The sequence below is a fragment of the Oncorhynchus gorbuscha genome, unplaced genomic scaffold, assembly GCF_021184085.1.
Source record: "Oncorhynchus gorbuscha isolate QuinsamMale2020 ecotype Even-year unplaced genomic scaffold, OgorEven_v1.0 Un_scaffold_454, whole genome shotgun sequence".
NCBI lineage: Eukaryota > Metazoa > Chordata > Actinopteri > Salmoniformes > Salmonidae > Oncorhynchus > Oncorhynchus gorbuscha.
In genome coordinates, this window is record NW_025745294.1 from 145,001 (window position 1) to 162,506 (window position 17,506).

The following is a 17,506-nucleotide window of genomic DNA, read 5'->3' on the forward strand; positions in this document are numbered from 1 at the left end:
TCTTAGACCCTGTCATTTATATCAGATCTGACTACTATTATCTAACTACTGTCTCTTAGACCCTGTCATTTATATCAGATCTCACTACTATTATTTAACTTCTAAACTGTGTATTCTTCTCTTTCTCTCCCAGGCTGCCTTCCAGGAGAATGTGGGAAGACAGGTTTGTGAACCCAGTTACCAAAACCATAGGTCATTAGTTATTACATGACTAATGCTATGATACACAGTACATTCGGGTTGTAATGATCACCTACCATCCAGGTGTAACTGACGGTCACTAAAGTCCTTTAAACAGATCAACAGCTGTCTGTAATGATCACCTACCATCCAGGTGTTACGGTAACCTGTCCTGACTGTCACTAAAGTCCTTTAAACAGATCAACAACTGTCTGTAATGATCACCTACCATCCAGGTGTAACTGACTGTCACTAAAGTCCTTTAAACAGATCAACAGCTGTCTGTAATGATCACCTACCATCCAGGTGTTACGGTAACCTGTCCTGACTGTCACTAAAGTCCTTTAAACAGATCAACAGCTGTCTGTAATGATCACCTACCATCCAGGTGTTACGGTAACCTGTCCTGACTGTCACTAAAGTCCTTTAAACAGATCAACAACTGTCTTTAATGATCACCTACCATCCAGGTGTTATGGTAATCTGTCCTGACTGTCACTAAAGTCCTTTAAACAGATCAACAACTGTCTGTAATGATCACCTACCATCCAGGTGTTACGGTAACCTGTCCTGACTGTCACTAAAGTCCTTTAAACAGATCAACAACTGTCTGTAATGATCACCTACCATCCAGGTGTTACGGTAACCTGTCCTGACTGTCACTAAAGTCCTTTAAACAGATCAACAACTGTCTGTAATGATCACCTACCATCCAGGTGTAACTGACTGTCACTAAAGTCCTTTAAACAGATCAACAACTGTCTGTAATGATCACCTACCATCCAGTTGTAACTGACTGTCACTAAAGTCCTTTAAACAGATCAACAACTGTCTGTAATGATCACCTACCATCCAGTTGTAACTGACTGTCACTAAAGTCCTTTAAACAGATCAACAACTGTCTGTAATGATCACCTACCATCCAGTTGTAACTGACTGTCACTAAAGTCCTTTAAACAGATCAACAACTGTCTGTAATGATCACCTACCATCCAGGTGTAACTGACTGTCACTAAAGTCCTTTAAACAGATCAACAACTGTCTGTAATGATCTCCTACCATCCAGGTGTTACGGTAACCTGTCCTGACTGTCACTAAAGTCCTTTAAACAGATCAACAACTGTCTGTAATGATCACCTACCATCCAGGTGTTATGGTAATCTGTCCTGACTGTCACTAAAGTCCTTTAAACAGATCAACAACTGTCTGTAATGATCACCTACCATCCAGTTGTAACTGACTGTCACTAAAGTCCTTTAAACAGATCAACAACTGTCTGTAATGATCACCTACCATCCAGGTGTAACTGACTGTCACTAAAGTCCTTTAAACAGATCAACAACTGTCTGTAATGATCACCTACCATCCAGGTGTTACGGTAACCTGTCCTGACTGTCACTAAAGTCCTTTAAACAGATCAACAACTGTCTGTAATGATCACCTACCATCCAGGTGTTATGGTAATCTGTCCTGACTGTCACTAAAGTCCTTTAAACAGATCAACAACTGTCTGTAATGATCACCTACCATCCAGGTGTTACGGTAACCTGTCCTGACTGTCACTAAAGTCCTTTAAACAGATCAACAACTGTCTGTAATGATCACCTACCATCCAGGTGTTACGGTAACCTGTCCTGACTGTCACTAAAGTCCTTTAAACAGATCAACAACTGTCTGTAATGATCACCTACCATCCAGGTGTAACTGACTGTCACTAAAGTCCTTTAAACAGATCAACAACTGTCTGTAATGATCACCTACCATCCAGGTGTTACGGTAACCTGTCCTGACTGTCACTAAAGTCCTTTAAACAGATCAACAACTGTCTGTAATGATCACCTACCATCTAGGTGTTACGGTAACCTGTCCTGACTGTCACTAAAGTCCTTTAAACAGATCAACAACTGTCTGTAATGATCACCTACCATCCAGGTGTTACGGTAACCTGTCCTGACTGTCACTAAAGTCCTTTAAACAGATCAACAACTGTCTGTAATGATCACCTACCATCCAGTTGTTATGGTAACCTGTCCTGACTGTCACTAAAGTCCTTTAAACAGATCAACAGCTGTCTGTAATGATCACCTACCATCCAGGTGTTACGGTAATCTGTCCTGACTGTCACTAAAGTCCTTTAAACAGATCAACAACTGTCTGTAATGATCACCTACCATCCAGGTGTTACGGTAACCTGTCCTGACTGTCACTAAAGTCCTTTAAACAGATCAACAACTGTCTGTAATGATCACCTACCATCCAGGTGTTACGGTAACCTGTCCTGACTGTCACTAAAGTCCTTTAAACAGATCAACAACTGTAATGATCACCTACCATCCAGTTGTTATGGTAACCTGCCCTGACTGTCACCAAAGTCCTTTAAACAGATCAACAACTGTCTGTAATGATCACCTACCATCCAGGTGTAACTGACTGTCACTAAAGTCCTTTAAACAGATCAACAACTGTCTGTAATGATCACCTACCATCCAGGTGTTACGGTAACCTGTCCTGACTGTCACTAAAGTCCTTTAAACAGATCAACAACTGTCTGTAATGATCACCTACCATCCAGGTGTTACGGTAACCTGTCCTGACTGTCACTAAAGTCCTTTAAACAGATCAACAACTGTCTGTAATGATCACCTACCATCCAGGTGTAACTGACTGTCACTAAAGTCCTTTAAACAGATCAACAACTGTCTGTAATGATCACCTACCATCCAGGTGTTACGGTAACCTGTCCTGACTGTCACTAAAGTCCTTTAAACAGATCAACAACTGTCTTTAATGATCACCTACCATCCAGTTGTTATGGTAACCTGTCCTGACTGTCACTAAAGTCCTTTAAACAGATCAACAGCTGTCTGTAATGATCACCTACCATCCAGGTGTTACGGTAACCTGTCCTGACTGTCACTATAGTCCTTTAAACAGATCAACAACTGTCTGTAATGATCACCTACCATCCAGGAGTAACTGACTGTCACTAAAGGCCTTTAAACAGATCAACAACTGTCTGTAATGATCACCTACCATCCAGGAGTAACTGACTGTCACTAAAGGCCTTTAAACAGATCAACAGCTGTCTGTAATGATCACCTACCATCCAGGTGTTACGGTAACCTGTCCTGACTGTCACTAAAGTCCTTTAAACAGATCAACAACTGTCTGTAATGATCACCTACCATCCAGGAGTAACTGACTGTCACTAAAGTCCTTTAAACAGATCAACAACTGTCAGAAAACTAAATTCTGTGCTGATCAAGACACTGACTTGGCCACAGGCAGATTAATATGCTTTGTGTGCAGCCAGCACTTGCCAAGCTTGGCATCAGATCTAGGGACTAGTTATCGAAATGTAATTACCATTTCATATTATTTTAAATGTTCATATTATTCAACTGTTCATATCATACATTGTGACTCATTTAAAAACAAAACAATGTTTTAACCTTTATTTAACCAGGTAGGGCTCATTTGAGATTAAAATCTCTTTTTCAAGAGCGCCCTGGCCAAGATAGGTGGCACCAAGTCATTACAAAAAAAATGACAGACAGACAACATGAAAAACTGCAAGTAATCTAGTAAAAACCATTGAATTCACAAGAGTATAAAACAGCTAATTAAAAACACCAGTATCTCTACCTGCACATGTTCATCTGGTCATTGATCACTCCGGTGTTAATCTGATCAATTGTAATGATTCTCTCCTATGGCCTATTTATTGCCTTACCTCCTCGTGCCTTTTGCACACAATGTATATAGATGATCTTTTTTCTACTATGTTATCTGACTTGTTAATTGTTTATTGTTTACTCCATGTGTAACTCTGTGTTGTCTGTTCACACTGCTATGCTTTATCTTGGCCAGGTCGCAGTTGTAAATGAGAACTTGTTCTCAACTAGCCTACCTGGTTAAATAAAGGTGTTCTCAACTAGCCTACCTGGTTAATTAAAGGTGTTCTCAGCTAGCCTACTGTAATGAACTTCGTCTGCTGTTTGAAGAGAGTCAGACCGAAATGCAGCGTGTAGGTTACTCATGACTTTTAATGAAGAAAATGCTGTACATGAAATAACTGAGAATACAAAACAACAAACGAGTGAAACTACTTACAGCCTAACACAAAGACGGGTACAATCACCCACGAAATACAACGCGCACTCAGGCTGCCTAAATACGGTTCCCAATCCGAGACAACGAGAATCAGCTGACTCCAATTAGGAATCGCCTCAGGCAGCCAAGCCTAACTAGACACACCCCTACTAATACACACTCCTAATTAATACAAACCCCAATACGAAATACAACATATAAACCCATGTCACACCCTGGCCTACCCAAACATATAACAAAAACACAAGATACAATGACCAAGGCGTGACAGAACCCCCCCCCCCCCTAAGGTGCGGACTCCGGGACGCACCTCAAGAGCATAGGGAGGGTCCGGGTGGGCGTTCTGGCTCGGGACATGGACCCCACTCCATAAATGTCCTAGTTCCTCCCCTTCGCGTCCTAGGATAATCCACCTTCTCCGCCGACCATGGCCTAATAGTCCTCACCCTGATCCCCACATAACTGAGGGGCAGCTCGGGGCAGCTCGGGACAGAGGGGCAGCTCGGGACAGAGGGGCAGCTCGGGACAGAGGGGCAGCTCGGGACAGAGGGGCAGCTCGGGACAGAGGGGCAGCTCGGGACAGAGGGGCAGCTCGGGACAGAGGGGCAACTCGGGACAGAGGGGCAACTCGGGATAGAGGGGCAACTCGGGATAGAGGGGCAACTCGGGATAGAGGGGCAACTCGGGATAGAGGGGCAACTCGGACAGAGGGGCAGCCCGGACAGAGGGGCAGCCCGGACAGCGGGGCAGCCCGGGACAGCGGGGCAGCCCGGTACAGCGGGGCAGCCCGGTACAGCGGGGCAGCCCGGTACTGAGGGGCAGCCCGGTACTGAGGGGCAGCCCGGTACTGAGGGGCAGCCCGGTACTGAGGGGCAGCCCGGTACTGAGGGGCAGCCCGGTACTGAGGGGCAGCCCGGTACTGAGGGGCAGCCCGGTACTGAGAGGGAGCCCGGTACTGAGAGGGAGCCCGGTACAGAGAGGGAGCTCGGTACAGAGAGGGAGCTCGGTACAGAGAGGGAGCTCGGTACAGAGAGGGAGCTCGGTACAGAGAGGGAGCCCGGTACAGAGAGGGAGCCCGGTACAGAGAGGAAGCCCGGTACTGAGAGGAAGCTCGGTACAGAGAGGGAGCTCGGTACAGAGAGGGAGCTCGGTACAGAGAGGGAGCTCGGTACAGAGAGGGAGCCCGGTACAGAGAGGGAGCCCGGTACAGAGAGGGAGCCCGGTACAGAGAGGGAGCCCGGTACTGAGAGGAAGCTCGGTACTGAGAGGAAGCTCAGTACTGAGAGGAAGCTCAGTACTGAGAGGAAGCTCAGTACTGAGAGGAAGCTCAGTACTGAGAGGAAGCTCAGTACTGAGAGGAAGCTCAGTACTGAGAGGAAGCTCAGGCAGGTAGTAGGCTCCGGTAAATCCTGGCTGGCTGGTGGACCTGGATGATTAAGGTTGTCTGGCCGATCTAGAAGATCTTGGTAGACTGGCACTTCTGGCAGACTGGCACTTCTGGCGGATCCTGGCAGACTGGTGACGCTGGGCCGACTGGCGGCGCTGGGCAGACAGGAGACTCCGGCAGCGCAGGAGAGGAGAAAGGCTCTGGCTGCGCTGAACAGGCGAGGCGCACTGGACGCGCTGGGCCGACTGGGAGCACTGGTGGCGCTGGACAGACAGGAGACTCCGGCAGCGCAGGAGAGGAGAAAGGCTCTGGCTGCGCTAAACAGGCGGGAGACTCCGATAGCCAGGAGGGGAGAAAAGCACTAGCTGCGCTGAACAGGCGAGGCGCACTGGAGGCCTGGTGCGTGGTGCTGGAACTGGTGGTACTGGCGCGAGGACACGCACAGGAAGCCTGGTGCGGGGGAGCTGCTACCGGAGGACTGGTGTGTATAGGTGGCTCTGGATAGACCGGACCGTGCAGGCGCACTGGAGCTCTTGAGCACCGAGCCTGCCCAAGCTTACCTGGCTCGATGCCCACTCTAGCCCGGCCAATAGGAAGGGCTGGTATGAGTCGCAGCTGGCTCTGCACCCGCACTGGAAACACCGTGCGCTCCATAGCATAACACGGTGCCTGCCCGGTCTCTCTAGCCCAACGGTGAGCACAGGGAGTATGCGCAGGTTTCCTACCTAGCATAACTATTCTCCCTTTTACCCCCCCCCCAATAATTTTTTTGGGGTGACTTTCCGGTTTCCAACCACGTCGCAGTGCTGCCTCCTCATACTCACGCCTCTCCGCTTTAGCTACTTCTATTTCCTCCTTGGGACGGCGATATTCTCCCGGCTGCGCCCAGGGTCCTTTTCCGTCTAATATCATCTCCCAAGACCAGAAGTCCTCATATTGCTGCTCCTCACAATTAACAGGGAGAGTAGGCTCAGGTCTGACTCCTGACTCTGCCACTCTCTCTCTGCGCTTTCCCCCGTTACCTACGGTTTTCGCTCTGTATAGCCGTGCTTTCCTTTTCGATTCCATCCGTGTATAGCCCTCTTCGCATTGCTGTAGGGAATCCCAGGCGGGCTCTTGCACTCGCTCTGGGTCGGCCGCCCACCTGTCGATTTCTTCCCACGTCGTATAATCCCTGCTTCTGCCGGCCATATCGTCCTCCTTTAGCTCCTGCCAGTTCACACGCTGCTCGGTCTGTGAATCGTGGTGGGCGATTCTGTAATGAACTTCGTCTGTTGTTTGAAGTGAGTCAGACCGAAATGCAGCGTGTAGGTTACTCATGACTTTTAATGAAGAAAATGCTGTACATGAAATAACTGAGAATACAAAACAACAAACGAGTGAAACTACTTACAGCCTATCTGGTGACTAACACAGAGACAGGTACAATCGCCCACGAAATACAACGCGCACTCAGGCTGCCTAAATACGGTTCCCAATCCGAGACAACGAGAATCAGCTGACTCCAATTAGGAATCGCCTCAGGCAGCCAAGCCTAACTAGACACACCCCTACTAATACACACTCCCAATTAATACAAACCCCAATACGAAATACAACATATAAACCCATGTCACACCCTGGCCTACCCAAACATATAACAAAAACACAAGATACAATGACCAAGGCGTGACACCTACCTGGTTAAATAAAGGTGTTCTCAGCTAGCCTACCTGGTTAAATAAAGCTGTTCTCAGCTAGCCTATCTGGTTAAATAAAGGTGTTCTCAACTAGCCTACCTGGTTAAATAAAGATTTTCTCAACTAGCCTACCTGGTTAAATAAAGGTATTCTCAACTAGCCTACCTGGTTAAATAAAGGTGTTCTCAACTAGCCTACCTGGTTAGATAAAGGTGTTCTCAACTAGCCTACCTGGTTAAATAAAGGTGTTCTCAACTAGTCTACCTGGTTAAATAAAGGTGTTCTCATCTAGCCTACCTGGTTAAATAAAGGTGTTCTCAACTAGTCTACCTGGTTAAATAAAGGTGTTCTCAACTAGTCTACCTGGTTAAATAAAGGTGTTCTCAACTAGCCTACCTGGTTAAATAAAGGTGTTCTCAACTAGCCTACCTGGTTAAATAAAGGTGTTCTCAACTAGCCTACCTGGTTAAATAAAGGTGTTCTCAACTAGCCTACCCTTGCCTGAGACCTGGAGATTTGTGTTCGCTCCCTGGTCTAATGCATAGGCTTTAGCTCAGCGGGCTAACAGGAGACCTGTGTTGGAACCCAGTCGGTCACACTGAAACCACTGTTCTCTTGGTACATAAAGTAAAACCATAGACGTGATCCCTTGCCTCTCTGTCTCCAGGGCACGTTCCCCTACGGTATCGACATCGTAGTAGCAGCGGACTACTTTGCTGTTGGGAACCTGAACAACTGTTACCTGTCCATCAGGTGAGTTAAAGATACTCTACAGAGGTTTGACCTCTAGGGGAGCTCTTGAGCCAAAATGGACCTCATTACTAACTAGAAACAGTATATTAACTAGGATGAATTAACTGACGCTTGAAAAAAAGTCACTACCGGGAAATGTGGGGACAATTTCATAATTGTTGACAGACAATTTGTTCGTTTGAAATATTGGCATCTTTTTGTTGTCTGTAAAATGTCTTTTGCGAGAAATAGTGGTGGAGACGCCTTTATGAGCAAATATACAGTACTTATTCAAAAGTTTGGACACACCCACTCATTCCAGGGTGTGCCAAGTGTGTGCAAAGCTGTCATTAAGGCAAAGGGTGGCTACTTTGTTAAATAAATCAAAATATATTGTAAATGAGATTCTTCACTTATTTTGGTTACTCATTGGTTCCATATTTTATTTAATAGTTTTTATGTCTTCTCTATTAATCTACAATATGGAATATATTACGTGGATCTGAGACCACCATCCACACAGCCCGAACGCGCACCTCCCCACAATTCCCAACCAACCCCTCTGCGTTACACGTCCTCTATTCAATTTGAATGTGTTGACAGTTGGAGAAATTGCTTGAGCTGCATGACAGAATTCGAAAAATGTCAACGGTCTAATATTGTAGAACACTGCTGTGGTTACGTGTACACATTTAGGCCATTTCCCTGTCTACCTGGTGGTGGGAGTCTACCTGGTGGTAGGAGTCTACCTGGTGGTAGGAGTCTACCTGGTGGTGGTAGGAGTCTACCTGGTGGTGGTAGGAGTCTACCTGGTGGTGGGAGTCTACCTGGTGGTAGGAGTCTACCTGGTGGTGGGAGTCTACCTGGTGGTGGGAGTCTACCTGGTGGTGGGAGTCTACCTGGTGGTGGGAGTCTACCTGGTGGTGGGAGTCTACCTGGTGGTGGGAGTCTACCTGGTGGTGGGAGTCTACCTGGTGGTGGGAGTCTACCTGGTGGTGGGAGTCTACCTGGTGGTGGGAGTCTACCTGGTGGTGGGAGTCTACCTGGTGGTGGGAGTCTACCTGGTGGTAGGAGGAGTCTACCTGGTGGTGGTAGGAGTCTACCTGGTGGTGGTGGGAGTCTACCTGGTGGTGGTAGGAGTCTACCTGGTGGTGGTGGGAGTCTACCTGGTGGTGGTGGGAGTCTACCTGGTGGTGGTGGGAGTAGTCTACCTGGTGGTGGTGGGAGTAGTCTACCTGGTGGTGGTGGGAGTAGTCTACCTGGTGGTGGTAGGAGTAGTCTACCTGGTGGTGGTAGGAGTAGTCTACCTGGTGGTGGTAGGAGTAGTCTACCTGGTGGTGGTAGGAGTAGTCTACCTGGTGGTGGTAGGAGTAGTCTACCTGGTGGTGGTAGGAGTAGTCTACCTGGATGGTGGTAAGAGTAGTCTACCTGGTGGTGGTAGGAGTAGTCTACCTGGTGGTGGTAGGAGTAGGCTACCTGGTGGTGGTAGGAGTAGGCTACCTGGTGGTGGTAGGAGTAGTCTACCTGGTGGTAGGAGTCTACCTGGTGGTGGTAGGAGTCTACCTGGTGGTAGCAGTATATGTTATACTACCCGGTGGTGGCAGTATATGTTATACTACCCGGTGGTGGCAGTATATGTTATACTACCCGGTGGTGGCAGTATATGTTATACTACCCGGTGGTGGCAGTATATGTTATACTACCCGGTGGTGGCAGTATATGTTATACTACCCGGTGGTAGCAGTATATGTTATACTACCCGGTGGTGGCAGTATATGTTATACTACCCGGTGGTATGTATATGTTATACTACCCGGTGGTGGCAGTATATGTTATACTACCCCGTGGTGGCAGTATATGTTATACTACCCGGTGGTGGCAGTATATGTTATACTACCCGGTGGTGGCAGTATATGTTATACTACCCGGTGGTGGCAGTATATGTTATACTACCCGGTGGTGGCAGTATATGTTATACTACCCGGTGGTGGCAGTATATGTTATACTACCCGGTGGTGGCAGTATATGTTATACTACCGGTGGTGGCAGTATATGTTATACTACCGGTGGTGGCAGTATATGTTATACTACCCGGTGGTGGCAGTATATGTTATACTACCCGGTGGTGGCAGTATATGTTATACTACCCGGTGGTGGCAGTATATGTTATACTACCCGGTGGTGGCAGTATATGTTATACTACTCCGGTGGTGGCAGTATATGTTATACTACCCGGTGGTGGCAGTATATGTTATACTACCCGGTGGTGGCAGTATATGTTATACTACCCGGTGGTGGCAGTATATGTTATACTACCCGGTGGTGGCAGTATATGTTATACTACCCGGTGGTGGCAGTATATGTTATACTACCCGGTGGTGGCAGTATATGTTATACTACCCGGTGGTGGCAGTATATGTTATACTACCCGGTGGTGGCAGTATATGTTATACTACCCGGTGGTGGCAGTATATGTTATACTACCCGGTGGTGGCAGTATATGTTATACTACCCGGTGGTGGCAGTATATGTTATACTACCCGGTGGTGGCAGTATATGTTATACTACCCGGTGGTGGCAGTATATGTTATACTACCCGGTGGTGGCAGTATATGTTATACTACCCGGTGGTGGCAGTATATGTTATACTACCCGGTGGTGGCAGTATATGTTATACTACCCGGTGGTGGCAGTATATGTTATACTACCCGGTGGTGGCAGTATATGTTATACTACCCGGTGGTGGCAGTATATGTTATACTACCCGGTGGTGGCAGTATATGTTATACTACCCGGTGGTGGCAGTATATGTTATACTACCCGGTGGTGGCAGTATATGTTATACTACCCGGTGGTGGCAGTATATGTTATACTACCCGGTGGTGGCAGTATATGTTATACTACCCGGTGGTGGCAGTATATGTTATACTACCCAGAACCACAGAACAGAAGCTGTACTATCTGGTCTTAGTCAAATGGAGCCTGCCACTTATATTGTAGAAGTATTGTTTTGTAAAGGAGTGTGCATAGGACATGTCCTTTATGTTGAACCAGGGACGTTTTCTCCTCTTCTCAATGCATCGCTGACATCTCAGGTATCTGAGCTCTCAAAGCCCTGCCTCTCTGTAGAATGTGACTGTCCCCATTGGTGCCCTGAGGCTGTGTCACTGAGCTGTCAAAGCCCTGCGTCTCTGTAGAATGTGACTGTCCCCATTGGTGCCCTGAGGCTGTGTCACTGAGCTGTCAAAGCCCTGCCTCTCTGTAGAATGTGACTGTCCCCATCCTAATCCTATGGGTGACGTCTCTAACACCACCTAGACTGTCAGAGGAAACATTCCTCCCACATCACAGAGTAAAACCTGTTAAAGAATGTAGCCCCGGGGGAGATTCACTACACTTCTGAGGCCCAAGATGTTGTTGAGGAAGTAAACAATCTGACAATATGTTCTGTAGGCCGACGCTGAATGTTGTTGAGGAAGTAAACAATATGTTCTGTAGGCTGACGCTGAATGTTGTTGAGGAAGTAAACAATATGTTCTGTAGGCTGACGCTGAATGTTGTTGAGGAAGTAAACAATATGTTCTGTAGGCTGACGCTGAATGTTGTTGAGGAAGTAAACAATCTGACAATATGTTCTGTAGGCCGACGCTGAATGTTGTTGAGGAAGTAAACAATATGTTCTGTAGGCTGACGCTGAATGTTGTTGAGGAAGTAAACAATCTGACAATATGTTCTGTAGGCCGACGCTGAATGTTGTTGAGGAAGTAAACAATATGTTCTGTAGGCTGACGCTGAATGTTGTTGAGGAAGTATCTGGGTCCGGTACTGTAGTTAGCTGGGTCCGGTACTGTAGTTAGCTGGGTCCGGTACTGTAGTTAGCTGGGTCCGGTACTGTAGTTAGCTGGGTCCGGTACTGTAGTTAGTTAGTTAGCTGGGTCCGGTACTGTAGTTAGTTAGTTAGCTGCGTCCGGTACTGTAGTTAGTTAGTTAGCTGTAATAGTAGTTGTTATAACATTACCTGTAGTAGTAGTAGTTATAACATTACCTGTAGTAGTAGTAGTAGTAGTAGTAGTAGTAGTAGTAGTAGTAGTTATAACATTACCTGTAGTAGTAGTAGTTATAACATTACCTGTAGTAGTAGTATTAGTAGTAGTAGTAGTAGTAGTTATAACATTACCTGTAGTAGTAGTAGTTATAACATTACCTGTAGTAGTAGTAGGTATAACATTACCTGTAGTAGTAATAGTTATAACATTTACATTTAAGTCATATACCTGTAGTAGTTATAACAATACCTGTAGTAGTAGTAGTAGTTGTTATAACATTACCTGTAGTAGTAGTAGTAGTTATAACATTACCTGTAGTAGTAGTTGTTATAACATTACCTGTAGCAATATTAGTTATAACATTACCTGTAGCAATATTAGTTATAACATTACCTGTAGCAGTAGTAGTTATAACAATACCTGTAGCAGTAGTAGTTATAACATTACCTGTAGTAGTAGTAGTTGTTATAACATTACCTGTAGTAGTAGTAGTTGTTAACATTACCTGTAGTAGTAGTAGTTGTTATAACATTACCTGTAGTAGTAGTAGTTGTTATAACATTACCTGTAGTAGTAGTAGTTGTTATAACATTACCTGTAGTAGTAGTAGTTGTTATAACATTACCTGTAGTAGTAGTTGTTATAACATTACCTGTAATAGTAGTTGTTATAACATTACCTGTAATAGTAGTTGTTATAACATTACCTGTAATAGTAGTTGTTATAACATTACCTGTAGTAGTAGTTGTTATAACATTACCTGTAGTAGTAGTTGTTATAACATTACCTGTAGTAGTAGTAGTAGTTATAACATTACCTGTAGTAGTAGTTATAACATTACCTGTAGTAGTAGTAGTAGTTATAACATTACCTGTAGTAGTAGTTATAACATTACCTGTAGTAGTAGTAGTAGTTATAACATTACCTGTAGTAGTAGTAGTAGTTATAACATTACCTGTAGTAGTAGTAGTAGTAGTAGTTGTAACATTACCTGTAGTAGTAGTAGTAGTTATAACATTACCTGTAGTAGTAGTAGTAGTTATAACATTACCCGTAATAGTAGTAGTTGTTATAACATTACTTGTAGTAGTAGTAGTTGTTATAACATTACCTGTAGTAGTAGTAGTTGTTATAACATTACCTGTAATAGTAGTAGTTATAACATTACCTGTAATAGTAGTAGTTATAACATTACCTGTAATAGTAGTAGTTGTTATAACATTACCTGTAGTAGTAGTAGTTGTTATAACATTACTTGTAGTAGTAGTAGTAGTTATAACATTACCTGTAGTAGTAGTAGTAGTAGTAGTTGTTATAACATTACCTGGAGTAGTAGTAGTTATAACATTACCTGGAGTAGTAGTAGTTATAACATTACCTGGAGTAGTAGTAGTTATAACAGTACCTGTATTAGTAGTAGTTATAACATTACCTGTAATAGTAGTAGTTATAACATTACCTGTAATAGTAGTAGTTATAACATTACCTGTAATAGTAGTAGTTATAACATTACCTGTAATAGTAGTAGTTATAACATTACCTGTAATAGTAGTAGTAGTTATAACATTACCTGTAATAGTAGTAGTAGTTATAACATTACCTGTAATAGTAGTAGTAGTTATAACATTACCTGTAATAGTAGTAGTAGTTATAACATTACCTGTAATAGTAGTAGTAGTTATAACATTATCTGTAGTAGTAGTAGTTATAACATTACCTGTAGTAGTAGTAGTTATAACATTACCTGTAGTAGTTGTTATAACATTACCTGGAGTAGTAGTAGTAGTAGTTATAACATTACCTGGAGTAGTAGTAGTAGTAGTTATAACATTACCTGTAATAGTAGTAGTTATAACATTACCCGTGGTAGTAGTAGTTATAACATTACCTGGAGTAGTAGTAGTTATAACATTACCTGTAATAGTAGTAGTTATAACGTTACCTGTATTAGTAAAATAGTAATAACCTCTTGCCCTGTTCTCTTCAGTGTTTACATCGCCAGTTTCCCAGAATACACCAGGCCCATGATCGACCACTTGGTAGCCATGAAGATCAACCACTGGGACGGGTAAGGGCCTTTCCTGTCCTCATCCATGTCCTTTTTTCAATGGAATAGTCCCAGAAGCTAAACCAATGAAATAGTCCCAGAAGCTAAACCAATGGAATAGTCCCAGAAGCTAAACCAATGGAATAGTCCCAGAAGCTAAACCAATGGAATAGTCCCAGAAGCTAAACCAATGGAATAGTCCCAGAAGCTAAACCAATGGAATAGCCCCAGAAGCTAAACCAATGGAATAGGCCCAGAAGCTAAACCAATGGAATAGGCCCAGAAGCTAAACCAATGGAATAGTCCCAGAAGCTAAACCAATGAAATAGTCCCAGAAGCTAAACCAATGGAATAGGCCCAGAAGCTAAACCAATGGAATAGGCCCAGAAGCTAAACCAATGGAATAGGCCCAGAAGCTAAACCAATGGAATAGGCCCAGAAGCTAAACCAATGGAATAGGCCCAGAAGCTAAACCAATGGAATAGGCCCAGAAGCTAAACCAATGGAATAGTCCCAGAAGCTAAACCAATGGAATAGGCCCAGAAGCTAAACCAATGGAATAGGCCCAGAAGCTAAACCAATGGAATAGGCCCAGAAGCTAAACCAATGGAATAGTCCCAGAAGCTAAACCAATGGAATAGTCCCAGAAGCTAAACCAATGAAATAGTCCCAGAAGCTAAACCAATGGAATAGTCCCAGAAGCTAAACCAATGGAATAGTCCCAGAAGCTAAATCAAGCACACCTCAAGTTAGTATTTGTCTTCTGTGTTTGTCCCAAGTGGTATGTCCGTATGCCAGCCTGTTGCCATTAAAGCGTTGGTACTGTGTGTAGCCTATTAGAGTTGGTACTGTGTGTAGCCTATTAGAGTAAAAGCCATTGTATGTAATGGAGAAAGTGGAATTGTCCTCTGCTTGTGTATCTGTTGTTTTGCAGGGTGATTCGACAGCTGGCGACAAAGGCTTTGCACAATCTGACGCCTCAAGCACCTGATTATATGGCCACAACAGGTGAGCTACGTCATTGGTCCTGTTCCCTACCTGCTCTAACACAACACGTTGTCTTACTGTGGAATAGACTGTGTTCATCTGTAGTCACTGTTCCCTACCTGCTCTAACACAACACGTTGTCTTACTGTGGAATGGACTGGGTGTGTTCATCTGTAGTCACTGTTCACCTACCTGCTCTAACACAACACGTTGTCTTACTGTGGAATAGACTGGGTGTGTTCATCTGTAGTCACTGTTCCCTACCTGCTCTAACACAACACGTTGTCTTACTGTGGAATAGACTGGGTGTGTTCATCTGTAGTCACTGTTCCCTACCTGCTCTAACACAACACGTTGTCTTACTGTGGAATAGACTGGGTGTGTTCATCTGTAGTCACTGTTCCCTACCTGCTGTAACACAACACATTGTCTTACTGTGGAATAGACTGGGTGTGTTCATCTGTAGTCACTGTTCCCTACCTGCTCTAACACAACACGTTGTCTTACTGTGGAATAGACTGGGTGTGTTCATCTGTAGTCACTGTTCCCTACCTGCTGTAACACAACACATTGTCTTACTGTGGAATAGACTGGGTGTGTTCATCTGTAGTCACTGTTCCCTACCTGCTCTAACACAACACGTTGTCTTACTGTGGAATAGACTGAGTGTGTTCATCTGTAGTCACTGTTCACCTACCTGCTCTAACACAACACGTTGTCTTACTGTGGAATAGACTGGGTGTGTTCATCTGTAGTCACTGTTCCCTACCTGCTCTAACACAACACGTTGTCTTACTGTGGAATAGACTGGGTGTGTTCATCTGTAGTCACTGTTCCCTACCTGCTGTAACACAACACATTGTCTTACTGTGGAATAGACTGGGTGTGTTCATCTGTAGTCACTGTTCCCTACCTGCTCTAACACAACACGTTGTCTTACTGTGGAATGGACTGGGTGTGTTCATCTGTAGTCACTGTTCACCTACCTGCTCTAACACAACACGTTGTCTTACTGTGGAATAGACTGGGTGTGTTCATCTGTAGTCACTGTTCACCTACCTGCTCTAACACAACACGTTGTCTTACTGTGGAATAGACTGGGTGTGTTCATCTGCAGTCACTGTTCACCTACCTGCTCTAACACAACACGTTGTCTTACTGTGGAATAGACTGGGTGTGTTCATCTGCAGTCACTGTTCACCTACCTGCTCTAACACAACACGTTGTCTTACTGTGGAATGGACTGGGTGTGTTCATCTGCAGTCACTGTTCACCTACCTGCTCTAACACAACACATTGTCTTACTGTGGAATAGACTGGGTGTGTTCATCTGCAGTCACTGTTCCCTACCTGCTCTAACACAACACATTGTCTTACTGTGGAATAGACTGGGTGTGTTCATCTGTAGTCACTGTTCCCTACCTGCTGTAACACAACACGTTGTCTTACTGTGGAATAGACTGGGTGTGTTCATCTGTAGTCACTGTTCCCTACCTGCTCTAACACAACACGTTGTCTTACTGTGGAATAGACTGGGTGTGTTCATCTGCAGTCACTGTTGTTGTGTCTGGGTCTTTTCATCTGTCTTGTTATTATTGAATGATTTATGTGTTTTATAATGAACACACTGAGAGAGGTCAAAGGGCAATAGGCCAGATTTGAAACTATGTCGATGTCATAGACGTGTACCCGGAGGCTGTGTCATTACAGGCAGACCAGCCTGGCCACAAATCATTCAGGTTATATTCAAATAAATGAACCACACACACACACCTGTGCAGACTGTTTATGTTCTTGCAAAGAATGAAAAGACACATACAATAATTGAGTTAAAATTACATTTTATATTTTGATGGTTGAATTTTCAGTTATGCCTCAGCTGCTGCCCATAGCGCTGGGCATTGATCTCCACAGTCGCCATGGCGCCATTCTGGCATCTGCCGAGATCAGCCACGCCCTCTACAAGCTGGCCAATCAGAACAACAGGTACTGCAACCTCACCTCTCAACCAGCCAATCACTTATAGGAAAACCACATGAACGTTGTTCAAAAGGCACTGGCACATCTGAGCGATCTGTTTCTGCAGGTGCCTGGTAAAAGTTGAATAACATGAGAATAAAAACATAAAGAAACCCACACACTGCTCTTGATAGTATCACTGCTCTTTAATAAGCTTTAATAATCTTTACGAATCGGTCTCATACGTAGAGCTTAATAAAGAGCAGTGTGTGGGTTTCTCTGTTTGGCACATCGACCCATGATTTCACTTCCTGATTTGACTGAAGCCCTTGGCTCCTATTTACATTACATTTAAGTCATTTAGCAGACGCTCTTA

The 17,506-nt window shown here is 44.6% G+C and overlaps 1 pseudogene; it reads left to right on the top strand.

The window, feature by feature from the left end:
* Positions 1–17,506, top strand: part of LOC124018251 — a 150,955-nt pseudogene that overhangs the window by 82,552 nt on the left and 50,897 nt on the right.